A 9,419-nucleotide genomic window follows, 5' to 3' on the forward strand; every position below is an offset into this window, starting at 1 on the left:
AGAAGAGAATAAGGCCGACACACAGAGAGAAGTAGAACCAAGAGATGACAAGGTAAAGAAGACCAAACTGCACGTGCCCTTGGATCCAACTGTGCTTGAAGTCAGAACTAACCTTGGCCAAACCAGCTACGTGAGCCCAAAATATTCCCCTTCATTTTGCTTAAGCTACGCTGAGTTGGGATGTCCATCCCTTGCACCTGAAAGAATCCTTATGAGTTCACTGCATCAATCATCCAGTCAGAGACAGAGTAAAGCAAAACCAAATAACCACTCTAAGACATAACAGCAAAGCAGAGGTCCCTAGCATCAGAGCCCAGGAGCTCTACCAAATCCCAGCAGAGTAATGCAGCTGTGAAACAGAGAGGATGCATTCTGGGGAAGCTCTTTGTTAAAAGCTCCAACCTAGAAGCAGAATTAATATAGGCAGAATATAGACTAGAACATAGGCAGAAATAAAACAGTGTTTGTGATGTAAAAAAAAAAATCACTGATGACCCCCCAAAACAAAAACAAACAGGACAATAAAACTCGTACCTGGTATTCTTAGAGGAAAGGAAGCTGTTGAGTTGAGGTCAGGGGAGATGGAGCTCGGGCTGAGAAGGCTGATGGCAGTGGAGAAAGTTCAGGTCCAAGTGGGCAGTCTGGAGGAAGGGGCTGTCAGACTCATGTTAGTGCAGGGCCTTCCACGTCAAGAAAGAAGTGGGCGGTAAAGGAGAGGCTGATGGTTTACCCATGTCCCGCAATTCATAAGCAGAGGCAGATTGGCTGTGAAGCTGACAGAAATTAAACTTCAGTGCTCCTCCCTTGCAAAGGCCCTTCTAAGATCCTGTGAGGGGCTCTTGAAATTTATTTACTTGGTCATATGTGTTTGTAAAATTTGCAGAAGTAAGATACCTTAGCCAGAGTGGGTTAACAAGTGCTTTAAGACACTGTCTCTTTCTAACCTGATTTCCCCTCTTTCTTACTGATCCTCACATCACGTGGTATTAAGAGGTCATGAGCATCTTGGGGATCCAACTAAGGGGGAGTTGAATTGGGGATCCATTTCGATTGGGTTTGGTGGATTATAGTTATGAAGTTCAAGGTCTCTTCCATGTACAGTTATATCAGTATCGCTTATAGTCCTGCTGTAGGAAATGTCCTCCAGGAATACACCTATACACCGTGCTGGCTTATAAAGGTGCAGGGCAAGAGGTGCTAGAGCCATGTCAATGGGTCCTCTGCCACCCAACACCAGACATATGTGGGTAAGGGGGGAGAAATGCATTCTGAAATGGATAGAGCCAGAGCGCAGTTCCATGGAACATTCTTCCAATCATCAGATGTGGAAAATTCTAAGAACAGGATCTAGTGCTCATCACCACCTCGTCAGAACAGGGGTTGCATTTCCTGTCATCAATAAACTCAGTAATTCAGGGGACACAATCACGGTATATTTTCTAAAATTTTGTTATCTGGATTCATAGCCAGTTGACTAGACCTTGTGCTTATTCAAGGGACTTGTTCTTTCCACATCTTTCTACCTGCTTGCTGAAATCCACCTGGTGCCTGGGATTCCTTTAACAGGAGTAAGAGAATCCTATTTTTCTACTATACAGCTTAAAACGCAAATATTTGATTTAGGGCTTCCCTGGTGGCACAGTGGTTGAGAGTCAGCCTGCAGATGCAGGGGACACGGGTTCGTGCCCCGGTCCCAGAAGATCCCACATGCCGTGGAGCGGCTGGGCCCGTGAGCCATGGCCGCTGAGCCTGCGCGTCCGGAGCCTGTGCTCCGCAATGGGAGAGGCCACAGCAGTGAGAGGCCCGCGTACCGCAAAAAAAAAAAAAAAAAAAAAAAAAAAAAATATATATATATATATATATTTGATTTAATTAAATCTTCAGTGTAAACTGGTTTCATTTTTCACTGTTCGTAAGATGTGGGATGGGGAGCTGGTTGGGGGGGGCGGGGGGTGGACCAAAGGATCAGAGCGGGGGAGGGGAAGAGCGAAGAGGAAGCAGGAAGGAGGAATGAGGGTGAGGACCCTTCCCACCTAGGGGAGATGGAAGGACACAGAAATGAAACAGGGAAGAGGGAACAACTTTACAGACTAGCAACTTCTGTCCCCTTACCTTCAGCGCGGCGGTGCCAAACAGGAGCTGTGTGTTGTGGAATGCTGGCATGCGGCTGCCAGCGCGGGGAGCACGGCTGCATGATTTATGAAGGGTTTTTTAGCACAGCCCCACATCCTGCAAAGAAGGTTCGTTCCCTGGGGATTCGTTACTCAAGGAGCACTGTGCAAACACCACTTCCTGGGAGAGAGAGAGAGCACGAGAGGGAACCATTGTTTAGCGGAGAGAGAAATTAGCTCACAGCTGCAAAAGGAAACTCGCCTCTGTGTAGAACAGACCCCTTTGCTAACAACTGAACAATAAGCCACTTTCTTATGAAGGACTTTTGATATCTGCAAAGTAGATTCTGCTAACTAAAAAGTAGGTACTTTCTTCGAGCGTCTAGGCTTCTTGTGGTCAGCGTTTCCTTGGAAAGATGGAGTACTAGGCGGTGCTACCTAATTCCAGCCGAGAGCTGGACTCCAGCTGTTTATTTACATGAGTTGTTTGTGAATGTGAGCTGGTATACGTGAAGGAGAAAGATGGGACTTTTAGGGCGATGGTGTGCCACCCATCCCCAATCCCTGGGACTGGCTTTCAGCCCTACAAGGGAGAGGTGGGGCTGGACATGGAGAGAGCTGCTTCCAGGAAAGGTGGTTTGAGGCTCCAAGTCTCTGCGGGGGCCTGGGAGACAAAGAACAGCACAGAGCTGGGAGAGGAGAAATCTCCTGGGCTTGGGAGCATCGCGAAGTCATGCCCTGGCCCAGATGTTGGTGACCTCCTGTGCACACAGGCAGCTGCGCTGGTGGCATATTGATGAGGGAGAGTCAGAGGAGTGGACGAGGACAGAAGCAGACAACAGAATCACGAGCTGGAGGTCAAGCCAGCCTAGGAATCTCTTTGGCTTCATCCCCCTTGACTCACACCCTAACTCGACCTCACCATTCCTAAGACCAGGAAAACGGAGATCTCCTGGGAAAAGGAGGGAAGAGGTGGTGTTTCTCCCACACCTAAAACTAACCGCCTGCAGTCCACTCTGAGGACAGGAGACACTCCTGCATGGAGGGCAGCCCACAGTCACCCCATCACACCAGTCTCAAGGTAGGGGACAATCCAGTATGAGACAATGGGGCCTAAATACAGAGATACCAAAGAGGCGCATTTTAAGAGGGGACTTTTCTCTAGGAGACCACACTGAGAAGCCGATCCCAGCACCTTTGACTTAACCCCCCACCCTGGCAGGGAGAAGAGTTTCCTGAGCCCTTGCTTCCCAGATGCTAATCTTAGAACTCATTCTCCAGGACTGAGATTTCCAGCGGGCCTGTGGAATCAGACAGACCCTCCCACCCCCTGAAAAGTAACCCTGGGATTGAGCAGAGGACAAACCTCTTCCTTCTGTCCCCCAATCTCCTCCCCCTTGTGACATCGTTGCATCCATCAGGACTCTTAGTGCCACGAATGGCAGAAACTCATTGAAACTGACTTCAGCCACAAAAATTTGCAAGGTGGGGTAGCGAGGTGGAGACGTGCTCACATCACTGAGATGTCCAGAGTCTCATTCACCTTTAGGCTTGGCTAAGTCCAGGGGCTCAATGATTTCATCAGGACAATGTTTCTAGCTCTTGATGGCTCTCTTCTGTTGGGCTCAAATGGTGGCAAAAATGACCCCCGCAGTTCTATATTTTTATGGACCTGAGAGTCTGAAATTTCAGAAAGAGAGAGACTTTCTTTCCCTAAATGTAGGGAAGGCAAAAGTAGCAAAGCAGTTTCTTAATGGTCAAGCTTGGGCCATGTGGTCAGTTTTGAAACAATCACCATATCCAAGAGGATGGGAATGGGAATGGGACCAGCTCCACTTCAACACATGGACTGAAAGTGGCGGGTGATTCCCCAATGGAAAACTGGGAAGTGCTCTCAAAACACGAGGGAAGGGCTTCCTTGGTGGTGCAGTGGTTGGGGGTCCGCCTGCCGATGCAGGGGATGTGGGTTCGTGCCCCGGTCCGGGAAGATCCCACATGCCGCGGAGCGGCTGGGCCCAGTGAGCCATGGCCGCTGAGCCTGTGCATCCGGAGCCTGTGCTCCGCAATGGGAGAGACCACGGCAGTGAGAGGCCCGCGTACTGCAAAAAACAAACAAACAAACAAAAAAAACACGAGGGAAGAAAAGCTGGACAAGCAAAAACAGATATGCACTATAATTATTACTCATATAAGATCTAGTTTAAATGATCAGAAAGGTCAGGCTTGAAGGGGACAGGAGTTATCAAAAATACAACGGACACATGAAAGGGAGAGGGGGCATTCCATAGCTATTTTGTGGCAGCAGAAAGAATTAAATTATGGGCCAGCTGTGTTCACTCAAGTCTCAGGTCTTACATGGCTTCCACCAGCAAACAAAGCCACCTTCTTTTTCAGTCCCGCCCCTCTCCTCACTGGCTATCTGCATGAGTCATGGGCTGTCTATTCTGATCATGACAATCTTCCATGCTTATCGTCATCTTCTAGCTAGGACTGCCCTGTCCTCAGCTCCCTGAACAGAGGCAATGCTGGACTCTTCCTTGCCCGGTGGTAGCCACTGACTGGAGAAGAGATGGGCGCATGATACAAGAGTGTTTCATCTGTGGGCACCTCCATGAGATGCTGTGGAGGCAACAGCAATCAACAAAACCAATCAGACTGGGACGCTGGGAAAGTACCTAGTGGCAGCCTCTGATCTTGGTGGCTTTCTGCTTCCAGTACTAGTTCTAGTCCACATGACTCCTCACATTAACCACCCCCCTATTTTTCTTAAGAGGGTCTTAGGAAGTTTCGCCACTTCAATTTAAACCTCTCTGCCAGAGGAACAACTCACTAAACCCTAGGAGCAGCAGCTCTCGTCCCAAATCCTCTCTGTGACAGGCTAAGCCACAAAGCAGCTCAGAGGGGGACACCACGACAGCTAAATTCTCAACATTGTTTTCAGGAAACATGGATGCTCAGGGTGGCAGACAACACAGCGCACACACAGCGGGGATTCTGTGCTGTCAAAGGCATCTGTCCATAGAGCAAACTCTCTCCAGGTTGGGAGAATGAACATTCAAGAGGGTGGAAGGGAAAGGAGGTCAGGACCCCCAGCAGTGCACAGTCCTTACTCCAAGAGAGTGGCTCGTTAAAAACACCGCAGACAAAGCAAGATGGAAAGGTGCTTCGGGCTGCCTACCTTTGCCCTGGAACATAGGAACGCTTCAGAAAAAAAAAAAAAAGACAAAGCTATGGATAAGAACCAGTATAACAAATTAGAGAAAAAGCTATTGCTTCCAGCCGTATCATATATGAATTTTCTCTACTTGTCAGCTCCTCAAAAATGGAATCCTGAGTCCTTTCAGTCAACATCGAGCCTTTCCTGCCTAGTTAACATTAATAGAGGGAGGCAGGGAAGAGGTGAGGGTAGCATTTGATAAGTGCTGGAGGAGCACTGCTTTAGAAAAGCACATTAACCCTTTTTGCCTGTTCCAGCTCCTGCGGGGGAGATGGAACAGGTGGGCTTAATTGGCTCTGAACAAAGCCCTTGAAATCCCCGGAGAGCTATGCAACCAGATGTCGCCCTCTGGCACTAAGTGTTAAAGAGGAGTCTTTGTAAGGAGCCCAGCTGAAGGTGGATGGCAGATTTGTTTGAATGAAACTAAGCTTCCACTTTCACTTTAAGACATTTTAGGGTACCCCTCCCCAGAAAAAAGACAACAAGATACTTACAGTAAAAGTTTACAATCCCCGTTCTAAGTGTACCACATAAGGGGTGAAATGAAGTTAAAGGGCATCTTGTCAAAACAGCAATATCCATCACAATTGCTCCCCACCCCTCCATCCACCATCATGTTCCCTCTCACACTCCCTGATCTTTAAGGCTAGTTCACGTTTCTTTATGGTATCGTGGAAAGGCCACTTGGCCAGGAGACAGAAGTCCAAGACTTGAGTTGTTTTCATCGTATGCAATGTGTGTGATCCTGGGCACATCAGTTATTTACAATGAACCTTTGCTTCCTTCACCACCAAGTGGTTCTACTTTATGTCACATCTGCCTCACAGGATTACCGGAAGGACCAAATGTATTCATTTGCCTGACATTTGCCAGACACCTGCTTTGTACCGGAATGTCATGAGGAATATGAAGGAATACGTATTTGAACTAGACTCAGTTCTGACCTTGGGAAACTCATTGGACAGCCAGTGTACAGGACTGCGCTCTGTAAACAGGAGAGCACTTTGCAAAGGGAAACCATTTCTGTTTCCTGTTATACAACCTGTTACTGTCCTCTAGATATACCCTAGATTTTGCCAAGCCCTTGTTCTCCCAGATAGTTTTAGTCTACTTCCTCTTGGTCCCAGCTTACTTACTTCTAAAGTTGTGGCTTCTGAATGAGCTTCCCTTGCAAGCAGAGAAGTTCCCAGTTTTTCTTCCAGGTTAATTTTTATTGAACACGACCTCTAGGAGGGTTAGCTCCTCTCCTGTGAGACTCTCCTCTTGGGTCCAGGATAGATTCTCAAACCAAGATGAGCCAATATGCAGACGTAGCCTCTATCCAGGAATTCAGAATTGGCACACTGAAAGAGGGACAGAAAGAAGCAGCCACGTGCAGGGGTGGCATGTGAATAACGAACTCCAAAAAAGGAGATCCACCCGTTCAACAAGTGTGTCCCCAGAGCTGTACCAGTGACTGTCTGGGAGACCCCCCTGCACTGTCTGTTTTATTTACTTTAGTAGGAGTGGGGTTTTGTTCCTTATGAACAAATGATCTGTCTGACATCCTGTCCCAGATAAGCATGGCCCTAGGACACCAGCCCTAGGCTGGCCTTCAACAGATGTCCGCGTTTAGCCTAGCAACGAACCATATGTCGTGCTGCAGCACGTGAGGCTATAGCCATGTTTTTAAATGGAAAACACAAAAAAGAATAAGCTATTGAAGAGCTAACCCACTATAAACAGAGTTATCCAGTGGAAAGAAGCAGCTGAAAAAGTGTCAACAACATTATCATCTGTGAAAAACATTTAACCCCAGTCAACATTTTTTTTTTTTTTTTTTTTTGCGGTACGCGGGCCTCTCACTGCTGTGTCCTCTCCCATTGCGGAGCACAGGCTCCGGACGCGCAGGCTCAGCGGCCATGGCTCACGGGCCCAGCCGCTCCGCGGCATGTGGGATCTTCCCGGACCGGGGCACGAACCCGTGTTCCCTGCATCGGCAGGAGGACTCTCAACCACTGTGCCACCAGGGAAGCCCCAGTCAACATTTTAAAAAGATACAGTGCTGGTCCAGGCCATCAGACTGGCCTTCTGCCTCAGTTTACCTCATTACCTGTCACTCTGCCAGTATCACCAAAGTTGAGCGCTGAACTTGGGCAGGAGCTTTGAGGTTCCACTGGGCCTGTGCTGGGCACTGAGGATACAGGAGAAAATCTGTTCTCACAACAGCTCTCTGTAAAGTGGAAGAAACCTACGTTTAATGAATAATCACAACACTGTGACAAACGCAGGTTTAAGAACGTGTTCAAGTGTCCTGAAGGCATCCGGGCCGTGCTTCTGGGGCCACCCGGAGCTGGCAAGGGTACCCAGGCACCCAAGTTGACTGAAAACTTCTGTGTCTCCCATTTGGCTACTGGGGACACGCTGAGGGCCATGGTGGCTTCTGGCTCAGAGCTGGGAAAAAAGCTGAAGGCAACTATGGATGCCGGGAAACTGGTGAGCGATGAAATGGTCGTGGAGCTCATTGAGAAGAATTTGGAAACGCCTCCATGCAAAAATGGTTTTCTTCTAGAAGGCTTCCCTCGGACTGTGAGGCAGGCAGAAATGTTTGATGACCTCATGGAGAAGAGGAAAGAGAAGCTTGATTCTGTGATTGAATTCAGAATCCCAGACTCTCTGCTGATCCGGAGAATCACAGGAAGACTGATTCACCCCGAGAGTGGCCGTTCCTACCACGAGGAGTTCAACCCCCCCAAAGGAGCCCATGAAAGATGATATCACCGGGGAACCCTTGGTCCGCTGATCAGATGATAATGAGAAGGCCTTGAAAATCCGCCTGGAGGCCTATCACACTCAGACTGCCCCGCTGGTGGAGTACTACAGTAAACGGGTGATCCACTCTGCCATCGACGCATCCCAGACCCCTGACGTTGTGTTTGTAAGCATCCTAGCAGCCTTCTCCAAAGCCACATCCTAGTAACAGAAGGCCAGGCGAGACTGCACCACTGCTCATCACCCTGCGGCGTGATCCCTGCTCTTAGGTGCTGGGCAGAGGGGAGGGGTGGTCAAGGATGGAGAGGGAGATTGGTGAGGGCTCAAGAGGAGAATGGGAAGAGCAGCAGTGCTGTAGTGAAGCGATTCCTTTTCCATGGAGTAGGAATCCTAAAAAGTATAAGCAAAGGGAAAAATTGACTTTTTTTATTTTTGCGGTACGCGGGCCTCTCACTGTTGTGGCCTCTCCCGTTGGGGAGCACAGGCTCTGGACGCGCAGGCTCAGCAGCCATGGCTCACGGGCCCAGCCGCTCCGTGGCATGTGGGATCCTCCCGGACCGGGGCACGAACCCATGTCCCCTGCATCGGCAGGCGGACTCTCAACCACTGCGCCACCAGGGAAGCCCAAAAATTGATTTTTTAAAACACTGATTGGATGGTATAAATAGAAACAGGGAGATGCAGTATTATTTCTAAGGAATCACGTTGTCATTTACTCCAGACTGGTGACGATATTTTTTAAAGCCAGTACCCTAAGACCTCAGCTTTCATCAGAACCTCATGTCAGCCCAGGAATGCAGGAAATCACCCTGTCGTCCTGTCTGTCCTGTAGCTTGGAACAGGGCGGGAGTTGACTACTAACCCTGGTTCCCCATACCATGAGATCAAAAAGTCATCTCCCCATTTGAAAGAGATATAGAGTGTGTTCATGGGGGTAGGGGCTCAGCAAATCAGGTTTACTGGAGTCATGGGGCAGGTGGGGCAGGCCAGTCTCACTCCCTTCCCAACTTACCACCGATGTACCAGCCCACCGGCTCTCGTGAGTAAGCTCTCGACAGCCACCCAGCATATGCCACAGTCCTACACTCTTGCCTTCCTCCATCCATGTCGTGTGAGAGGACCCTTTTTAATAAATGAACAAGTGTCCTAAGCGACCTTATCCAAAGATTGTCCTTTCCATCCTCAAATCCTGTGACTGGGATCACTCAACAACACTGTGATGTATTATTTTCAATGAGGTGCCTTTCTTAACTGTCCAAATGCTGCCTTGTTTGGCCCCTAAATCAATAAAGCGTGTTAAATGTTTGTAAAAAATAAAAATAAAAACGTATTCAAGACAG

The 9,419-nt window shown here is 48.7% G+C and overlaps 1 pseudogene across 1 annotated transcript; it reads left to right on the forward strand.

The window, feature by feature from the left end:
- The first annotated feature begins 581 nt into the window (after positions 1-581).
- On the forward strand, positions 582-8,284 carry LOC307049513 (adenylate kinase 2, mitochondrial-like; annotated as a pseudogene). Its single transcript has 2 exons — positions 582-706; positions 7,599-8,284. The product of its transcript is annotated as an adenylate kinase 2, mitochondrial-like (transcript).
- Positions 8,285-9,419: the final 1,135 nt, after the last annotated feature.

The sequence above is a fragment of the Hyperoodon ampullatus genome (genome assembly GCF_949752795.1).
Source record: "Hyperoodon ampullatus genome assembly, chromosome: 3".
NCBI classification, from domain to species: Eukaryota; Metazoa; Chordata; class Mammalia; order Artiodactyla; family Ziphiidae; genus Hyperoodon; species Hyperoodon ampullatus.